Below are 20,447 nucleotides of genomic sequence, written 5' to 3' on the forward strand. Positions count from 1 at the left end.
TCAACTGGATTGACTACAGACTAAATTAAAGGAAATACAATGCAAAATATTTTATTGAATCCTGGTTTAACATATAGCGGTTATTAAGGACATTATTGGCAATATTGGAGAAATTTAAATATAGAAAATACAGTCCACATTAGATAACAGAAATGCATCAATGTTACATTTTATAATGGTAATGATGAGTACTTTGGTCACCCAAGGTCATGAGAGAGGTGAGATTAGAATTCAGCAGTTTGGCTCTGTCTTGTCTTACCAGTTTCCTATCACTGAAGGTGTTTAAACAGACTGTCAATCAATGATTATTAGGTAAGTTTTTAGCAATGAATGGGTATGGAGGCAAGAGTCTGGGCTTTTTAAAAATGTTAATGTTGTGTATGACAGGGGAAAAAAAGGTGGAAAATTGTTCCAAGCTAAAGAAAAATGAGACACAAAACAAGCCCTCAAATGGGAGAATCAGATGATGTTTATAGCCCTGCCACAGGGGCTCCTCTAGACAGAAGAGGTCACATGGCCTTCGGGGTCAGCTAGCACAAACCCCCACCCAGAGTGATTCAAATCTTTGTGTCCAAGTCACAAGGTGAAAGAGATATTCTAGAAATCAAGGAGAATTGCTGATACTTTAAATAACTCCTTTAAAATATAAATCACTTTCATGTCAAGTCTTGTATGTCAACTATAATTATATATATATACATATATGCATATATATGTCTATATATGTGATATATATATATATATATATATATATATATGTATATATACGTATATATAGTCACGGGATATGGAGTACAGCATAGGGAATAGAGTCAATGGAATTGTAATAGATATGCACGATGTCAGAGGGGCAATAGATTGGGGGGGTTATCACTTTGTGAGGGGTGAACTATTACATTGTTTTGTACACATGAAACTAATAAAAAAATTAAAAATCAAAAGTATAAATAACTTTCCATGACTGAAATGATTTATGGGTCCTTCATTGGAATTATACCAAATTCCTCTGGTTAGATGCAAGCTGCGTGGAAAGCGCAAGACATCAGTCTAAAGCAATCATGGTCTCTTTCAGTCATCTTCCCACCTTCCCTTTGGGCACCACTCTCCTGCATTTTAAGTGTTAACATCAATTCTCAACCTGTTTAGTAAACATTAATTAAGGTGCCTCTGAGAGCCAAATGCTGTCCCCAGGCTCTGAGGACACAATGGTAGGTGTGGTGTCAGGCTTTCATGTCCTTGACCACAGCTTTTGAGTACACAAAATATTTTTTTATAACCTGGTCACTCTGTCCTTTTTAAAAATTAATGTTAAATTTAGTAAAGTTACAAATTCAAACAGCATTTTTTCCTTAAGTTTTTGTGTTCAATTTTAAAGTCCTATTATTCTACTTAAAATCTAATAAATTTTAATAGTCACTAAGGGGAACTTTGATTTATGTTTGATCCCATTTGTAAACAAAACTTATTAACTCCCTTAGTTACCACAGACTCAAAGGGTCCTCTTGCCTGAGTGCATCCAAGCCAAAAACAAAAAAAGGACCAGAGCAGGAGTTTGCAGCAAAGAAAGTAAAGGTTCATTTAAGGAGTTGGCACTAAGCCTAGAGACACAGGTGAGCTAATGCTCTCAAAATCCTGGCTCCCCGATGGCCTCTAGTACCTAGATTATACAAGGGAAAAATCATTAATCAGGTTACTATGGGAGTTGGGGTCATGGACTCTATTGATTGGCCGGGGCTCAGGCAGGGAGCCGCTGACCATGGCTGCAGGTCCTGCTGTCAGTCATGGCACTGCTCTGTCTGGTCCCCAGGGGATGCGGTCCATTGGGCAGGTCTGCTTTCATGAGTCTGGAGCTGAAACATAACTGAGGCCAAGGTGTTATCTTTGTTTGACTAAAACCTTATTCCAGTTTGAGATTTGGTTATTACATCTTGGTCATGGTTGATAGACCTGAAGCGTTATTCTTAAGTGAGTTTGACACGGACCAGAACCTAATGTCCTAAGGGCTTAATGATGGAAAGGAGTGGACATAAGTATATGTGCAGGCAGAAGGATCTGGGGAAAGAATGCCAGTGAGTTACAGTTCTGTCAGGATAAGCGAAGCGAGCTTGGCTTAAAGCAGAATGTGTGCTAGAGAAATGAAGCTCATGTGTGGTTACACCTTAAATATCTTCAACTGAATTTACAAAACTAATATATTGAAATTATCAAGCTCTTCAAATGTCTACTAGCAAATGCTTCCCAAGTACTTAAACAATTTTAGGAAAATCTAATAAAAGTACATGTATGTATAAACATAATTCATCTTAAGTTCTTTTAAACATTGCCATGCTGCTTGTAAACTTAGTAAAATTCTGAATGAAAGATTATATAAATAAAAAATCAAGTACATATGTTAAATTGAAATCAGAAAGCTAATCTGATAGCTACCATAATATACTAAATTATATTAAACATTAAAAACACTTTAAATACCAAATATACAGATTTTTCTACTGATTTTTCTTCAACTAGATGGACACACTGGGCCTCGTTTGAATCTCTTTAACAAGGGGGAATTCTTCATGGGTATCTCAGCAACTCTCCAGCAGGTCGTTGACCGAAATGACTCAACATTCATATGAAGATGCTACACATTTATAAAGGTCTACTAGAGATGCCAATGTAGGACTGGATTCTGCCCATCTCTCCCCAAGGATCACTACACTGAAGTCACCCTAATGACAGAAGTACCTGCTCCCCACCCCAGAGAAGCGCAGAGCATAAGCTGGGACCTAGGGGAGATCAACTCAGTGCTTCTAGAACTCCAACTATTGGTGCTTCCATCACCAGAGCCCAGGCCCTCCACTAGCTACCACCCCCTGTCCTCTCATCTAAAGCCCCATCCACTTCCTGACTCTCAAGTTGTCCTGTCCACATACAGATGGGATCGTGCATTTCATAATCTCAAAATGCTGAGATTGGTAAAATAGCCTACCCTGTGATCTCTCTCACGGGCTTGAGTATCTTAGCTGGTTCTAAAGAGACATTGCAAAGTGACAACCCACAAGACAACTTAAGTCAAAGACATGTTTGTTTGGCCCAAATGATACTGATGCAATATTTTGAAATTAGGAGATTGCACAGAAAATCAGAATATCCAGCACTTCTTGAAAACGACAGTCCAGCAACCCTAAACCCACATTCCCACATGGCAAAAACTGGCTGGAGGTGAGTAGCTGTTTTCTTTGAAAATAACATTGCCCTCCTCTGTTTACCTAGGTCCTTCCACCAACTTCTCGCCAATCACCCCTTTTACATTTCCCTCCTGAACGGGGGTAATCAATTTGAGCTTTCACATTTTTCTTACTAAAGGCAAGGTCAATGGTGGAAATTTCAGGTATCACAGATATTTCTGATGGAGTTCTCAAAGCTCTTAGTAATCACAACCCTAGTGTTGTCATGCTTCACTGTATCAGCCTGCATTATGGTTTCCATGAGCCATTGCAATTTCTTATGAACTCTTTAAGAATAACAGATATTATTGCTCAAAATGTCATATTGACTGCAAATATTTTTTGAATCAGAAGATTAAAGCTGGAAGAAAATTAGGCATCATCTAATAGAACCCCACCTTTCTTAATCAATGTTTAAATTAAGGCCCAGAAAGACAAAGCAACTTGTCCAAATTAACTTAGTATTATGCACACAGTATTTTACTGGATTCATTCATTTATTCTTAGACTGCTTCAAACAATCCGAGATAACTAGTACTTGAGAAATAAAAAAATGTGTTGAAAAAATAAATTTTCTTTGACTGAATTTAGAATAAAAGACAGGGAAGAAAGAAAAAGCTTTCCAAAGGTAGACATTCGTTAGACCTTTAGCTCTGGCCTACCTAAAAATATTTTTTAATGCAAGTTAGAACTGACATCAAAGGAAAACTTAAAAGAGCAACACTACCATTACTTTTGGCTTGATTTTGAAACACCAGCGAATGAGTTCTCTACATTTACACCTCCAAATCCTAATTTACATACTCGGCCAACAGACTTGTTTAATTGATTCAAATTTCAGTCAGACCCGTGGTCTGAAAACATTCTTGCCTGCTTCCCATGTAATCTACCCATTAACTCAGTGTCCTGAAACCCATGTCATAGTTCTCCTACAATTGATGTTTTAAGGGGACACTAGTTTACTGATCAGTTCAACAGTTAATTATTTGCATGCTAAATTCCCACAGAGTCTCCTGCTTTTACTTTGCCCTCAGCCCCACCACCTCTCCTTTCTGGGTTTCTAAACTCCCTCTTAGAGAGATGTCCCTCTCGACATCAATTCAACTCACCTACCCATGAAAAGCCTCACTATAGGCTACCAGCTGTAGTAACCTCACTTTTGAAAGACTGTGGAGAAAGGAGGTTTCAGAGACATGAACAAATGTGTATTAAAGATTTATTAAGTGCCAGACATGCATCTCCACATATTATCTCATTTAATCGCTTGGTAGGGCATTAAAAGGAATGAAGAATATATCCTGTTAGGACAGGGCAGTACACTTAGTGCTATACACCCTAGAAAAGAAAATATTTTACCATATCACGAGGGAAGGACTTCATGACTCCCAAAGGAGATAAAATCCGTAACTCGCTATGCACGCTGTCTAAAACACTCTGTTTTTAAACCATGAGCAGACTAGCAGCTGCTCTTGTAGTGTCTCTGTGCTTGTCATCTAAATACGGTATATCTTCCCATTTTTCTTATGCCTGTGGCTTGTCTCCAGACTGTCTTATAACTTTGAGGGCTGGAACTGAGCTCTGACCACCCGCTCCCTCTCACAGCAATAAGTAGTGTCCTGCTCTTAATAGCTGCTCAATCAAAACCTACTTAAAGAAATTGCAGTCAAAGAAGGCAAAAGGAGACTTTAATGAGGAAAGTGGGAATAGCAGTCTTGGGGGAGCACGCCACCCAGTTACCTCAGCAATAATTGCTTCATTGGAGCAATGGGCACTTAACAACGTAATTAGGCTATTCAAGTAGACTCATGGAGGCCAGTTGCAGCATCTTTTCTTGCTACAAAGCAATAATAAAATAACTTTTCATGACTTAATTTAAAACACGTTCCTCAACTCAGGAGCTGCTTTTATGCATCTCTAAGTTCAACTCGTGAACTCTACCAGGGGTTTTTCTTGGCCTGTTGACTCTGTGGCTTTGGAGCCTCATAACAATATTAGACTTGCTCATGGTTTTATTTTGTAAGGTAGATCTAGTCTAATCCCTCTTCCCTCTCTCCTCTACATTTCCTAGGGAGCACCTAGCTTCAATCTCGAACAGGTTAGCCACTCCTCTATTTCAGGTTAGGGGGATCTGGAGGCTGTTAGAATCACATATAATTCTCTTAAGCACAATTAAATTTACTTATAAAAATATGTTGATGATACAATGTTATAAACATTGTATACTTCTTTCACAAGTTGTCAAAGATTTAAAAACAAAAATTCTAAATGTAGGCTTGGATTTACTGACATTTAGTTTTATTCATTTATCTTAGTCCTTGACATTTGGAGTATTTCTTTTCCTAAGAATTGTAAGTGAAGGCAGGTAGAGCTGTGATAAACTAGAACTGATTATTTTTCTAATACACGTTTTCTTCTGACTGCAGAAGCAAACTATTCATTTGTCCATTCATTTATGCAACAAACACTTATTAAGCACCTACTGTGTGTCAAGCATTGTGCTAGTGGAGGATACTATGGTGAGCAACAATAGACCTGATCTTAATGGAGCTTCGAGTCAGTTATATTTGAACTGGAATCACAAAGAAAGGAAGAAGTAACTGTTGGATGGGGGATGGGTATATAGAAGAGACAAGAAGGACATTTCAGGGAAAGTAAACAATATAAACAAAGGTCCTGCGGCACTTCCTTCAAGATGGCAGTTGATTAGATGCAGGAATCTCCACTCTCATTCAAAACACAAAGAAATATACATATTTATGTTTTTATTAAATTGTTCTATGTTAAAGACACAGCTGAGCTCAAAAGAAATGGACATCTTCATAGGCCGGAAATGAAGAGGGAATACATAACCATGAAGATAAGCAGTTCTTAAAACCACATAGTCCTTGAGAAAAACTGGACCAGTTATATATCTTAAGTACCAGCATGTTCATACCTTTGTGAGAAAGAAATTTGATTCTCAGGCCCCACATATATTAGAGAGTACGAATTGGCATTCTGCTTAGCACTGATTGTCCCAAAATACGCTGAAAAGGTCATAAGCATTACCGGAAAGTCTCCTCCACAGACTCAAAGGGTCCTCTTGCCTGAGTGCATCCAAGGCAAGACTTCCTCCTCTTTTCTTCCAGTCCATGCTCAGGGTTGCAGGAAAAAGGAAGCTGATTTTCTCAGGTGCTCAGAAACAGAAATTTCAACAGCCACTCCCACACATCAAGAGGTTTGAATCTTGAGCCTGTACCACACATTGGTGCAGAACCAACCACATTTCCATTACCCATGCAGTAAGGGAATCCAGAGCTGAGAACCTGGCACCAAAATTTGTTTGGAAGCAGTGAACTCAGTAGGACTTGGGGTAGGGCAATGGTGAAACTATGTTATCAGGAGGCCTCTACAATCCAGGTCATGGACAGGACTCCCTCCAAAGATAACTCCTCCTAGAGATGAACTTGTAGACATAAATTATAAAACACATTAAGAAATACAAAGCAAAAAGTGAAAGTCCAAAGACACCAAAATAGGAGAATTTATGCTTAATGAATATTGTTGAACAGATTTTCAAATTAGTATTTTAACTGTACAAAGAGAGAAAAGAAAATTAGAATCTAACTTTTATAAAGGTACAGAATAAGGATGAAAAGTGAAAGAAAGAGTAGTCAAAATAAGAAGACAATAAACAAGCTAAACAATAGCCTAAACTCTGATGAAGAAATAATTCATGAATTGGATTATGGATCTGAGGAAACCACCCAGAACACAGCAAAGATAGATAAAAAGGTGAAAAATATAAAAGAGAAGTTAGAAATGTGGCAGCTAGAATGAAAAGCTCTAACATGTTTAATAGATGCTCTAGAATAAAAGACTAAAGGGAGTAGGGAAGAGGAACCTTTGAGGTATAGTGGAGAATTTTCCTGATTTGAAGAAAGTTATGAGATGTCAAATGAAAATACGTATAACGAAACAAAGTAAATAAAAACAAAGGCTTATCTATAAATCTCATTATGAAACTAAAACTGCAGAACCATCAAGAATAAACAGAAAATGTCAGAAGCTACCAGAGAGAACAGACTACCTGAAAAGGAGCAAAAATAAGACTAACAGAATTCTTCTCATCAATAACCATATATGCCAGAGGCAATGGCTGAATATTTTAAAAATGATGAAGGGAAATCTGTCAGTCAGTCTATAATTCTATATCCAGCTTAACGACACCCCAACAGTTTGGATGAAATAAAAGCATTTTCAGACATACAGAAACAAAAATGTAAACCACTAAAGGATACACTTCAACAAAAAGGAAATGAGTAGGCTAAACAAAGCCAAAGCGAACCAGAAAAAAAAAAAGGTTTAAAAAAAAAAAAAAGGAAGGAAGAGTCATTATAAATCATTGGGGAAATATAATTAAAAACAAAATCTTCTAAACCAGAAAACCTCTCCACAAAGTCAGAAGAGAGAAAAACATTTTACTACTGAATAAGCATTCAACTAGAAAGTGGTACGGCACAGGCCATTTGCCAAAGATTGCAAAAACAGAAGAAAATCTTAGTTTTTTTACATAGCTAAGTAGATACAACCAATTCTATTCATGTGTTCAAGATGAAAATTGCTACATTTGTTTTATCCTTATGATTGGAAATATGGTTTGCCATTTGGAGTCACGGGACAACTGAAGTTAGGCTTATCTTCTCCCAGGTTACCAGCACCTGGGTTCCAGAGGCATTTGTGTCTTTGAAGGCCTTCCTGGTGACCCCAAAATTATACCTTGGTGACCCCAAATTAGCCTCTCCTCTTGCTCACAAAGGTTTTCAAGTTTAAATGTTCAATTTTGTATGTTCAACTTATACATATGTTCAAAGCATTTTAGATTAGTCGTCAGGAGATTATCGTCCTTGTCCTGACTGTGCCCCTAATGAGCTGCAAGAACTGGCGCAAGTTACTTCATCTCTGGTCTAAATGCACAATGAGGGAGTGAGGCTAAATGAGTTCCCAGATCTCTCAGTTCTCAGTTTAGGACATAGTTCAATTTGGCTCTGTGCGATGGACTCTTATTCCTGTTCTTGAAGAGCTTTGGAGTAGTTCTGTCCTGGAGAACAGAGCTACTTTGAGTCCAAATGCAAATAATAAACATGAGAGAGAGAATAAATGAGCAGCTGTCATCTATTCCCCCCACTGGGTTGTAGCAAAGTGGTGAGAAGGCAAGGTCATAGATTGTTGTTTGATTAGATTTGTATAGAGAAAAGTCTTTAGTGTATCAGTTATTTATTGAGATTTGTGTCTTAAAACGGCAACCCTTTTATTTGCTCACAAAGTTGTGCGTCTTTATTTGGCCTGGATTAAGCTGAAAGATTATTTTTCTTATTTTGCCTGGAATTACTCAAACAGCTACAATCATCTAGGAGCTCACCTGGGCTGGATTGTCTAAAACAGCACAAGTCATATATCTGAAAGTTGGTATTGTCTGCTGGGTGCTCCCTCTGTCTCCAACAGGCTAATCAAAGCTTCTCCATTTGACAGCAGCCTTCCTAGAGTGTGACAGTGCAAGCTCCTCTGCTGGGCCTCTTGAGGCCTAATCTTGAATGTTGAACATTTCACATTCTACCTGTCACGCAAGCCACAAGGCCAGCCTAGATTTAAGGAGGAGGAGAAGAAACAGCCTCCTGGAATGGACAGGAGTGGCAAAGTCACATTGCAAAGGGAAGTGAGTGAAGGCATGAGAGGTATTTTGTAACCATCCTTGTAAATAAGCGACAACATTCATCAGAGGCAGCATCTCTCACCCACCCTGAAGCAGGAACCCTGTCAACACTTATTTAAAGAATGTGTGTCCTTAGTCGCAAAGGTGTATGGGTCCTTCCCTCTCCTAGGAGAAAGCAACAGTGACAAGAATTACATCCCCCAGGATGGGCTGCTCTATTTACCCCACCTTTCAGCTGAAAATATATGAGCAAGACTTTATTTTGTCAATGGCTTCTTTTGCTGTGCAGAAGCTTTTTAGTTTGATATAGCCCCATTCATTTATTTTAGCTTTTACTTCCCTTGCCTTTGAAGTAAATTCATAAAACCCTCTTTGAAGCCAAGATCCACATGTTTAGTACCTATGTTTTCTTCTATGCAATTTATTGTTTCAGGTCTTATGTTTAGGTCTTTGATCCATTTTGAGTTAATTTTGGCACACGGTGCAAGATAGCAGTCTAGTTTCATTATTTGCACATGGCTTTCCAATTCTCCCAGCACCATTTATTGAAGAGGTTTTCTTTTCTCCATTGTTTGTTTTTGGCTCCTTTGTCGAAAATTATCTGTCCATATTTATGTGGGTTTATTTCTGGGTTTTCAGTTGTATTCCATTGGTCTGTGTGTCTGTTTTTCTGCCAATACCATATTGTTTTGATTATTGTTGCTCTGTAGTACAAGCTGAAGCCAGGGAGTGTGATACCTCCAGCATTATTCTTTTTTCTTAGAATTGCTTTGGCTATTCAGGGTCTTTTGTGGTTCCATATAAATCTGATGATTTTTTATGTTCTATTTCTTTAAAAAATGCCATTGGGATTTTGATGGGGATTGCATTAAATCTGTATATTGCTTTTGGTAATATGGCCATTTTACCTATGTTGATTCTTCCAATCCATGAACAGAGAATGTCTTTCCATAAACGGGATAAAACATATGGTGATGGAAGGAGAACTGACTCTGGGTGGTGAACACACAATGTGATATACAGATGATGTATTACCGAATCATACACTTGAAACCTATGTAACTTTACTAACCATTGTCACCCCAATAAAATTTAATTGAGAAAAAAAAAGACTTAAGCAACTACTAGCTTTGGGGGGTTGCGGTGCATTTGCATTTACATATGGTATTCCTTCTGAATGAAATGCCTTCCTCCTCTTTTCAGCTAGACTCAGCATCTCCTCCTCTGAAGCCACACTGTCCCCACCCAGGTCATTCGTCATCCATTTCCCAGGCTCTTCATTGCCCTGGGCATAGTCTCCATTAAACACCCATCACACCTACTGGTCTGTTGGTTTACGTGTCCATCTCTTCCAGGACTTTGAGCTTCCTGAGCACATATAATTTCTTACTTATCTCTATAACTCTAGGCAAATAATAAATGTTCCATAAATGATTTAAGAAATAACTGAAAAAAGGAAAAATAGATAAAAAGTCAGAGAGGAGCAGATAGCTTTCACTAACATTTTGAAGTCCACAGTGCGAGTTGACTTCCAATTCTCATCTCAGAACAAAAGAAAATGTGGTACATATACATATACAGTGGAACACTACTCAGCCATAAGAATGGATGAAATACTGCCATTTGCAACAACATGGATGGATCTTGAGATTATCATGCTAAGTGAAATAAGTCAGATGGAAAAGGACAAGAACCATATGATTGCACTCATATGTGGGATGTAAAACAGAAAGCAACAATGAGAAAACAAAACAAATAAACAAACTCATAATCACAGATAACAGAATGGTAGTTACCAAAGAGGAAGGGTGGGGAGGATGAAGACGATAAAGCGATCAAATACGGTGACAGGGAGACTGGACTTTGGATGGTGAACAAACAATGCAATATACAGATAATGTATTAATAGAGTTGTACACTTGAAACTTGCGTAACCTTATTAACTAATATCACCCAAATTAATTTTTAAAAAGAAAAGAAAAATATTAAACTGAGCAGAGATAAAAGCATTGAGAAATGCTGAAGAGGCAGGCAGGCAGGAGGTTGGCTGGACAGCAAGGGGATGGAGACTTATTTTGTGTTAAACCAAACAGGATACTTTGCACAGAGCATATTCTCAGAGGGTTATTTTAGGATTCCCAGTAAGTCAATCTTTCTACACCCTTCTTTCCAATTCACTTTATCCTCCTCCCCAATTGCCCTTAATTAAGGTGCAATTTAATAAACTGTCATGATAAGGAAAAAGAAAACGGAATCCATTTCCCTTTGTTTCTGCCTCTTCGCTTTTTCTTCCTCTAACAGACATGAAGCAAATATTAAAATCTATGATCAGTTTTTTTATGTTACCTCGAGGGATGATAGAAAATGACTTTCCATAAAAGGAACAATCCTTGTTCTTGACTTTGCATATTTTTTTTTAATCAATGAATTACATTCCATATTTAAATGTACAAATTATCTCTTCATTGGCCACACAGCGATGATCATCTCCTATTTTGACAATAGCTGTTGGGTTTATTTTAATTGAAAAATGGGCATAATTTTACTGGAATCCAGAAATGTGCTCAATTGTGGTTCTACCACCTTTGCTGCAGCTGTCCTCAGGGAAAAGCAGCTGGAAAACTCATGTCGGTCTCTCGAAGTGTCAGCCACAAGGCACAGAACCAAGACAACCAACCCCTGGTTTAGCTTTACCAGTGAATGTGTGTCACTGGAGCTGGGGTCATAAAGGAACCCACTCAAAGCAACCAAAAATACAATAAATCTCCCGTGATATGATTTTGTTTAAGGAAATAATATTGTATAATTAGAAAATAATGTCTTTGCTAGTCTAACAAAGTCCTTGAACTTCTTGAGAGCAGACCTTACTATATCCTTGCTTGTCGTCATCCTCCGCGACAACTGGCATCGACAGAGTACACCAGATATGCCTAATTAATACTTGTAGTTGAGATAGGAGTATATGAGTCAGAAATTATTTGGAACTTATGTCCAATAGATGCAGCTAATCAAATCATAACTTGGACCAGAATTCATTGGGTTTATGATTTTACATTAATGAGTCATGCAGAAATGAAAAGCAATGAAGAAGACAGAAAAAAAAAAAAAAACAGAAAAAAAAACATGAAACCAAATGAAAGGAAACAGCAAAGTTTCAAAGAGGTACTCTAATCATTCAGTGGTTCTCCTGAGTAACTACTCTTCTTTCATTTGACTTGCTTTTACCTAGCACAATAATACACATGCCAAGAATTAGAACAGTAGTTCTCAAACCTAGAGAATTATCTGAATTACCTGGGTGTTTTTTAAATGTACAGATTTCCCATTCCCACTCAGACTCACTGAATGAGTCTCCTGAGGAGGGCCTAGGAATCTGTATTTTTCAACCTCAGATAATTCTCACGAATGTGATGCTCATTGCAGGCAATTTGCTAAAGGGATTGCAAAGACAGATGAAAATCTTTTACATAGCTAAGTGGATATGTAACTGCAGAACCAGCTCAAAATTGTTCTACCCTGTTTAACAGATACTGAGTTGTTTTTCAGAGCCAGCATACCAAAGCCACAAGTCATGCAGCTGAAGCATGTGCAGAGGACAGAACTGACCTCCAGCTGTTCTTGGAACTAAAGTCTTGCCCCCACCCCCCACCCCACCTCTCTTCCCCACCCCACCCCCACACATGAAACCAAAGGACAAGGACATAACTGGAACTGGAACACCAGAACCCTTTCAGAAGCAAAGGGTCCATTGTCCAGGAAGCTCCAGTGTTGACGCCTCTTTACTATAAAAGGCCAAGTTCCAAGGTCCTCCAATTAAAACTTGCCCCTCCAGTACTTATGCACACCTATTCCCCTATCCCCTTAAAAACCCTTAACCTAGTCTAGCAAGCAAGATGGATTTGAGGCACCATTAGGTCTCTCACCTTCATTGGAGCCTTCTGGATCAACAAACCTTTCCTTACTCCAAACTCTGCATTTTGACTTTTGGCCTTTTGAAGCATCGGGCAAACAAACTTGGGTTCTGTAACAGACACAATTCGTTACATTCATGTTTTTTAGATAAAATTGCTAACTCTATCATATCTTTATGACTGGAGATAGGATTTGCCATTTGGAGTTAGGGGACAGTTGAAATTCGGTCCATCTTCTCCTAGGACTCTAGGACATAAGGCCTTACCTTCTTTGATGATTACAGTGTAAAGAGATGCACTGTCAGACGCATGAGGGATCATGCCTGAGCTGTAAACTATCAAGACATTTATTTAGCACTTGAATTTATAGTAGCAAGGCAGCTCAGTGCTCCTGGAAACCAGCGCTCCTCAGTCTCCTTTGGACTGGCCTGCCCACCTGCACAAGAGCACACAGGAGCAGCCCCAGGACTGCTGGTGCTCTGTTACCCAGTTCTCCTGGCCATGGCACTGTGCTCTCAGGCTAACTCCTAGGACAGAAACGTGAACACTCTTTCTGAAAAGCTACTTGGTAACCTCTTGGACTTTGGACTTTAAGCAACGTGGCACTTAAAGCACAAATTTTGAAATTACATAGACCTGTGCTAAAATCCATGCTCCATCATCTATGTTGTCTGATTTTGGACTAACCGATGAGTCAGTTTTTCCAAAACCTATGTCCTTGTCTATAAAACGGAGATAACACCTTCCACAGAGAGCACGTAAGAAAAGTTATTTACCTACTCTTATCACTATTATTGAAGCAAGAAAGTATAGAGGTCAAGAGCACCTACTCTGAACCTGAATGCCTGGCTTTCATCCCAGATCCATATTAGGCAAAATCAATCCCTTACCTTGTTGTTCCTCAGTTTTCTCATAAATATCGGACTTAGAAGAGTGCCTAGCCCATATAAGAATGTAGTAAATGCTAGCTATTATTTTTTTATTCTCATTACTGTTTACAAGATGCTAAAGACAACCCTCCATCTCACTCCTTTCTCTTTTTGTTTGTCTACTTCTTTCTTCACCTTCATCTCTCTTTTCCAATGGGGATTGGAGAAAGAGTGTTAGATTATAATCCACCACTATTTTGTTTCTTTCATTTTTAATTTTTAATTATGTAGAACCCTTTGAACGGCAATGTCTGTAGACAAATTATTATTTAGATGAAACCCATTCAAAAGCAAATGGAAATAATTTGAAAATCAAGGGAAGTAAAAGCTAAAATAAATGAATGGAACTATATCAAACTAAAAAGCTTCTGCACAGCATAAGAAACCATCAACAAAATAAACAGGCAACCAATTAAATGGGAGAAGATTTTCACAAACAATGCCTCTGATAAGAGGCTAATATCCAAAACATATAAGGAACTCATACAACTCAACAGCAACAACAAAAATCCAATCAAAAAATGGGCAGGGGACCTGAAGAGACATTTCTCCAAAGACATACAAATGGCAACAGACATATGAAAAAATGTTCAACATCACTAATCATCAGAGAAATGCAAATCAAAACCACAATGAGATATCACCTTACCCCAGTCAGAATGGCTATCATCAACAAGACAAATAGTAACAAATGTTGGAAAGGCTGTGGAGAAAAAGGAACCCTCATACACTGTTGGTGGGAATGCAGACTGGTGCAGCCGCTATGGAAGGCAGTGTGGAGGTTCCTCAAAAAATTATGAATAGAATTGCCATATGACCCAGCAATCCCTTTTGGTATCGACCCAAAAAATCTGAAAACATTTATCCATAAAGATATATGTGTTCCAATGTTCATTGCAGCTTTATTTACGGTGGCCAAGACATGGAAACAACCAAAGAGTCCTTCAATAGATGAATGGATAAAGAAGTTGTGGTATATATGCACAATGGAATACTATTCTGCCATAAGAAAAAATGAAATAGTACCGTTTGTGATAACATGGATGGATCTTGAAATTATTATGCTGAAAGAAATGTCAGACAGAAAAAGTCGAGACCCATATGATTTCACTGATATGTGGTATATAAAACTGAAAATAACAAAGAACAAGACAAACGAAAAAACAAAACCTCATAGACACAGACAATAGTTTAGTGGCTACCAGAGGATAAGGGGGGAGGGAGATGGTAGATGAGGGTAAAAGGGATCCAATACATGGTGATGGAAAGAGAACTGACTCTGGGTGGTGAACACACAATATGATATATAGATGATGTATTACAGAATCGTACACTTGAAATCTATGTAACTTTACTAACAATTGTCACCCCAATAAACTTTAATTAAAAATAATAATAATAGGGGCCGGCCCGGTGGCTCAGGCAGTTAGAGCTCCGTGCTCCTAACTCCGAAGGCTGCTAGTTTGATTCCCACATGGGCCAGTGGGCTCTCAACCACAAGGTTGCCAGTTCAATTCCTCGAGTTCCTCAAGGGATGGTGGGCTCTGCCCCCTGCAACTAAGATTGAACATGGAACCTTGAGCTGAGCTGCTGCTGAGCTCCTGGATGGCTCAGTTGGTTGGAACGCGTCCTCTCAACCACAAGGTTGCCAGTTCGACTCCCACAAGGGATGGTGGGCTGTGCCCCCTGCAACTAGCAATGGCAACTGGACCTGGAGCTGAGCTGCGCCCTCCACAACTAAGACTGAAAGGACAACAACTTGACTTGGGGGAAAAAAAACGTCCTGGAAGTAAAAACAAAAGTCCTGGAAGTACACACTGTTCCCCAACAAAGTCCTGTTAAAAAAAAATAATAATAAATAAATAAATAAATAAACAAATAAATAATAATAATAATTTGAAAACCTGAAGATGTATAAAATTCAAAATTGCAATAGAGAGAAGGCCTCTGGCTTCCATCCTTATTTAATACATACTGCCTTCTTTCTTTATCTTTTTCTTTTCTTGGCAGTTTTTGAATTAAAAGAAAAAAGCTTAGGCTTTCATGCCTATATAATACCTATTTAACAATTTACATAACTTTTAACAGAGCCAACTATATCACCAGCAGGAGAGTTACTACTATTTGCTCTCTAAATATCCAACAGTCATCATTCTTTTCTATTAGTAGATTAAGATTAGATCTGGGGGAAAAGGTCAATTAAATAAAACACCCTAATCAAGTCCACTCAAACAACTGATAAACTAAAATACGAGGTGAATATTTTTTTAAACATCTATACAAATAGACCAGGTGCAAGCCATTTATTCTAGTTGAAACTAAATATAAATCAAAGCTTTGATGCCATTTATAGAGTCTATTGAGATGGGAATTAACTGTCTCTCCATCTAAAAAATAATGCCATGTCTTTTATCGGTTGAGGAATCATGATTAAAATAGTCTAGTAAGTTTAATTTAGTCAAATAATAAGCCAGAACATGGGGGGTGTAGGTAAATAATCAACATCATTTTTGGCACTATAGTGCAATGTAACACTGTTTAAATTAATCTTTCACTTTTCAACTAGCTGTGTTTGCATCCACTTTCCAAGCATTGCCCCGTATAGATTTACATCTTATATCTGCTCTTTTCTATCTGCGTCACCTTGAGACAACCAATTAAACTCTCTGGGCCTCAGATTTCTGTTCTATAAACTATAGATAATGATACTGCAATGAATGAATGTTCAAGTCCCTCCAAAATTTATATGTTGAAACCTTAAACCTGGTATGATGGTATTTAGAGGTGGGATCTTTGAAAGATAATTAGATCATGAAGGTGGGGCCCTCACGACCAGAATTAGTGCCCTTGTTAGAAGAGGGCAGAGAGCTAGCTAGTGTTTTTTCACCATGTGAGGATATGGGAATTCAGCAGTCTGCAACCCGGAAAACAACTTCACCAAAATCCTATCATGCTGACACCCTGCTCTCTGACTTCTAGCCTCTAGAACTGTGAGAACTAAGTTTCTATTGTTTATAAGCCACCTAGTCTACAATACTGTTACAGCGGCCCGAGTGGACTATGACAGATACCTTCCTCATATGGTTATCGGGGTGATAAAATGGGATAGTGTGTACAATTTGTGTTCTTAATCACTGTGTCTGTCCCCTTCAGGCTATGACTCATAACCTATACTCAATAAATGTTAGTTTCCTTTCCTTTCCTTTCCTCTTCAGTCCCCTTCAGCCACAGACCACAAATTCAATGCCATATTCCCAAACCCCTAAGAAAATAATTTAATTCCAACTCATTTTTCAAGTCCTAACTTTATCCTGCTTCCTCCATGGTCCTTTTTATCCCACAGTGGAGCTCTCTCTCCTTCCTCTGAATCCCTCTTTAGCTGTTATTTTTGTACCATTCATAGTATGTGGGCACATTCTACTGCTTAGTACCTTCTCTGTCTCCCTAACTAAATCCTTGAGAATTTCTCTGGTCTGAAATGGTGCTTTGATCAAAATATGTGTTTGTCTGCCTCTGGGTTTCTCTGAAAGCAAACCGAGGCAACCCTCGATTAGGTACTTTATTGGGAAGATGATCCCAAGAAACGCAAGTGGGGAAAGCGAGGCAAGGAAGGGAGGAATGCCAATAAAGGACTCATCAATGAGCTGGTTGCCACTGTGGGTAGCTAGAGCTCGGTCTCCCTGAGGGCCCTCTAAAAAGCATCCTTCAGAATTATCCCATCGAGAGATGGCAAAGCTGGAGTATCTATTCACTGATTCTCATCCCTCATTGCTTAAAGGTTGCCTCAGGAACATTAGTTTCCAGCACTTTTATAAGCCTTGCACATAAGCTGAACAAATTCTTTTGATTGCAGGAAGAGAAGCCAAGAAACATGGACACTTAAGGTGAGAAGTTTCCAGTGTGCACAGGAGCGGTCCGCAGTAGTTTCAAGTGAACTCAGGGATGGGGCATCCAAACCATCTGCTATAGGGCTCAGTATTTATTCATGCATTCATTTTGAATAAATGAAAAAATAAATATTGCATAAACATTACCTATATCTTAATGTAAAAGTCACCTACCTAGAAAAGTCACACCTAACTTTTTATCGATTATTCTATTTAGCCCATTTAATATATAATATTCTAAGGCCCAGTTTTGGAGTGTTCTAGAATAGAGATCGTGGATATTTTGATGATTCTGTTTGGGAGATTGTCAGAATCCCTGGGTACTATGAAAGACAAAGAGTAATATCGGAGCTAATTGTTACCAAGAACCTTTCTCAACCATTTCTCAAATATTCTTCACAGAAATGTAGTGACTTGTCCAGATCCAAAAAGTAATCAGCTCTCAGGTGTTGACAAAAGAATGTCCTGCCTAAGAAAAAGTCTTATAAGAGTTTATTTCAAACAAACTGACAACAATTGCCAGGAAGCAAAATCTCAACGGATTGAGAAAATACTCTGGAGAATGACTGTTTTGCAGCTTATTTTATACTTTAGAATCAAAGGAAGAGACGTAGGGGGATTCTATGAAATCCATTGGTGGTAGATTAGGGAGGTGGGAGAAAGCAAAGAAGGGAAATCTCTGAGATTGGATAAGAAGTAAAACAGAGACATATGCTTCTTTGCCATTGGTGGGCATAGGATAGTTAGCATTTACAGCATATGGAGGTGGTATTCGGGGAACAAGATAACAATGAGGGATTCCGTGGTCTTGTGCTCTGGTGGGAGGTTGTGCCCTGAGAGGTCTGGAAAAGGAGATTATGCTGACATTTCAAAGCTATGTTATCTTAGATGCACAAAGACAATAGGCAGGCTCACTTATGGTAAAGACTGACCTTTGTCAAGCAGCTACAGGCCTGGGACGTGACTACTGGCCATGACCTGCCTTTAGTTAGGAATTCTTAGGTTCAGACCACCCTGTGTGGTTACTTTGGTCTCTGGGTTTGTAAAGTCAGCCATGTGGGCCTCCCCTGAGCTTGTCACGTTTAGTATGTGGCCCCTTTTTCGTCCACACAGGTTAAAAAAACAACTTGGAATTTCTCAAACTTTCCAAAGCCCAATCAAGTGAGGCAAGTGATTAACCACTCACACAACCCACATCCTTGACTCTCCACCAAGCTAACAGATCCGTTCATGCTTCCATCATATTTTCTTTCCTCCTACAAATACCATGACTTTATGTTTCCACAGAGCCGCTGTTCCAAGAGGACTGCGGGACAGTACAAACAACTCGGTGATTCTAAATAGCTTTTCTTTATCCCTCACTGCTTCCCCCAGACACTGTGGGTGGTAAAAGTAGAGGCCCATAATTTCAGTGCCAACATGTAATATTTTTAATCAGGCTACACAATTCAAACAGGAAGTTCTTAGGGAAATGTCAAACTTCACATCTCACATTTTTCCACATTAATAATAAGATTAGCCTAAAATCAACTAATGAATACATGTAAAAGCAGTATTAAAACCCAGAGTTGCTTATTAGTTTTTATCAATTCCAGTTCTCTTGTTTTGTTATATCTCTAATCTGACATCTTAAATTAGAGCAAAGATTCTCAGATCACGCTCAGGGTCTTCAAAGATGCATTAAAAATTGACCATAGCTTAGCACAGACCTTGGCTCAGAATGAGGCCTTGAATCAATACAAGCAACTCTGGAAAAATCCTCTAAACCCAAGATGATGATCTTTATGAACCATTATTCTGAGGCAAAATAAAAATGTTAACAGTTTCCTCGGGATTAAACTTTTAAATTATTCCTGTTTGAACTATTTCTTTTTTTACTATTTTTAAACTTTATTATGGTGCTAAGCTAAGAGGAGGTCATTTTATTCTGGTTAGCTGTGATCTCCTACCAGTTTTATTCATAAATATAAAACTGCCTAATTAATGCCAAATATTCTCAGTACCAAGTTTTACGATTACCTTCAAAGAACAGAATTTTCAAAGTCACATGAAAACCAGGAAGCCTTGGGCAAAACATTCCCTAACTGCACCTTTTTCGTGGCTACTTTTTCAAGAAACAGAAGAGAAGGAGGAGCACCTAATAGCACGCACGAAGGGGGAAAACAAAAAACTTGTGTATGTCCCAGGTGCAAACTCAGGAAGGCCCAAGCACTATTAAACAGGAGTTTAGAACGATCCTCAGCAATCATGAGGCCCTTTGAAGTGTTTAAAATAGAAGTAGTGACCACTAACAAGAAATGTGTTCACAGCTGCTGTAGGGAGAAAGGAGCAAACACTGCACTGAATAAACTCAGACACTTCTACCCCTGGGATCTCTCTCTTTCCTCCTAACCACACCAACATCCAGGATTGCCCATTTGGAAACCAATAATTCAATCTCCTGTAAGCATGTATTCACTCTTTTCAAGAGACCATGCTAGGTATTTGGGAAGGCAAAGTAGAAGTTGCTGTCCATGTTCTCAAAACAGTGACAGCCTGCCGGGGAGTTACATTCAGAAAGAGAAAATGAACACCTCTAAGCAGCCCTGTTCTGCCAGACTTCCAGCCTGAAGGTGCCCAGGAGTGGAGGGGAGGGGTCAGCTGCTCACTGAGACATTTTCCTGCCTCTGGGGGGAGACTGGCTGCCCCTTATTTATCATTTACCTTCTCTGAGATTCCATTTCCTTACAATCAAGAACCCAGTGTGTCATGAGAGTTTAATTTTATAAAGTTGATAGCACAGTGTAAGTACTAAATAAATAGCTACATTTATCATT

General features: G+C 38.6%; 1 long non-coding RNA gene across 1 annotated transcript in view; it reads right to left on the reverse strand.

Moving 5' to 3' along the window:
- LOC109453490 (uncharacterized) overlaps nt 1-13,365 on the reverse strand; it is an 84,608-nt gene extending 71,243 nt beyond the window's left edge. Inside the window, exons 1-2 of the long non-coding RNA XR_012496663.1 lie at nt 13,082-13,365; nt 12,828-12,925 (exon numbers count right to left, since the gene is read on the reverse strand). This is a non-coding gene — a long non-coding RNA (uncharacterized LOC109453490). The remainder of the gene's footprint in view (nt 1-12,827; nt 12,926-13,081) is intronic.
- Between the last annotated feature and the right edge of the window lie 7,082 nt (nt 13,366-20,447).

Source organism: Rhinolophus sinicus, linkage group LG05, assembly GCF_036562045.2.
Source record: "Rhinolophus sinicus isolate RSC01 linkage group LG05, ASM3656204v1, whole genome shotgun sequence".
NCBI lineage: Eukaryota > Metazoa > Chordata > Mammalia > Chiroptera > Rhinolophidae > Rhinolophus > Rhinolophus sinicus.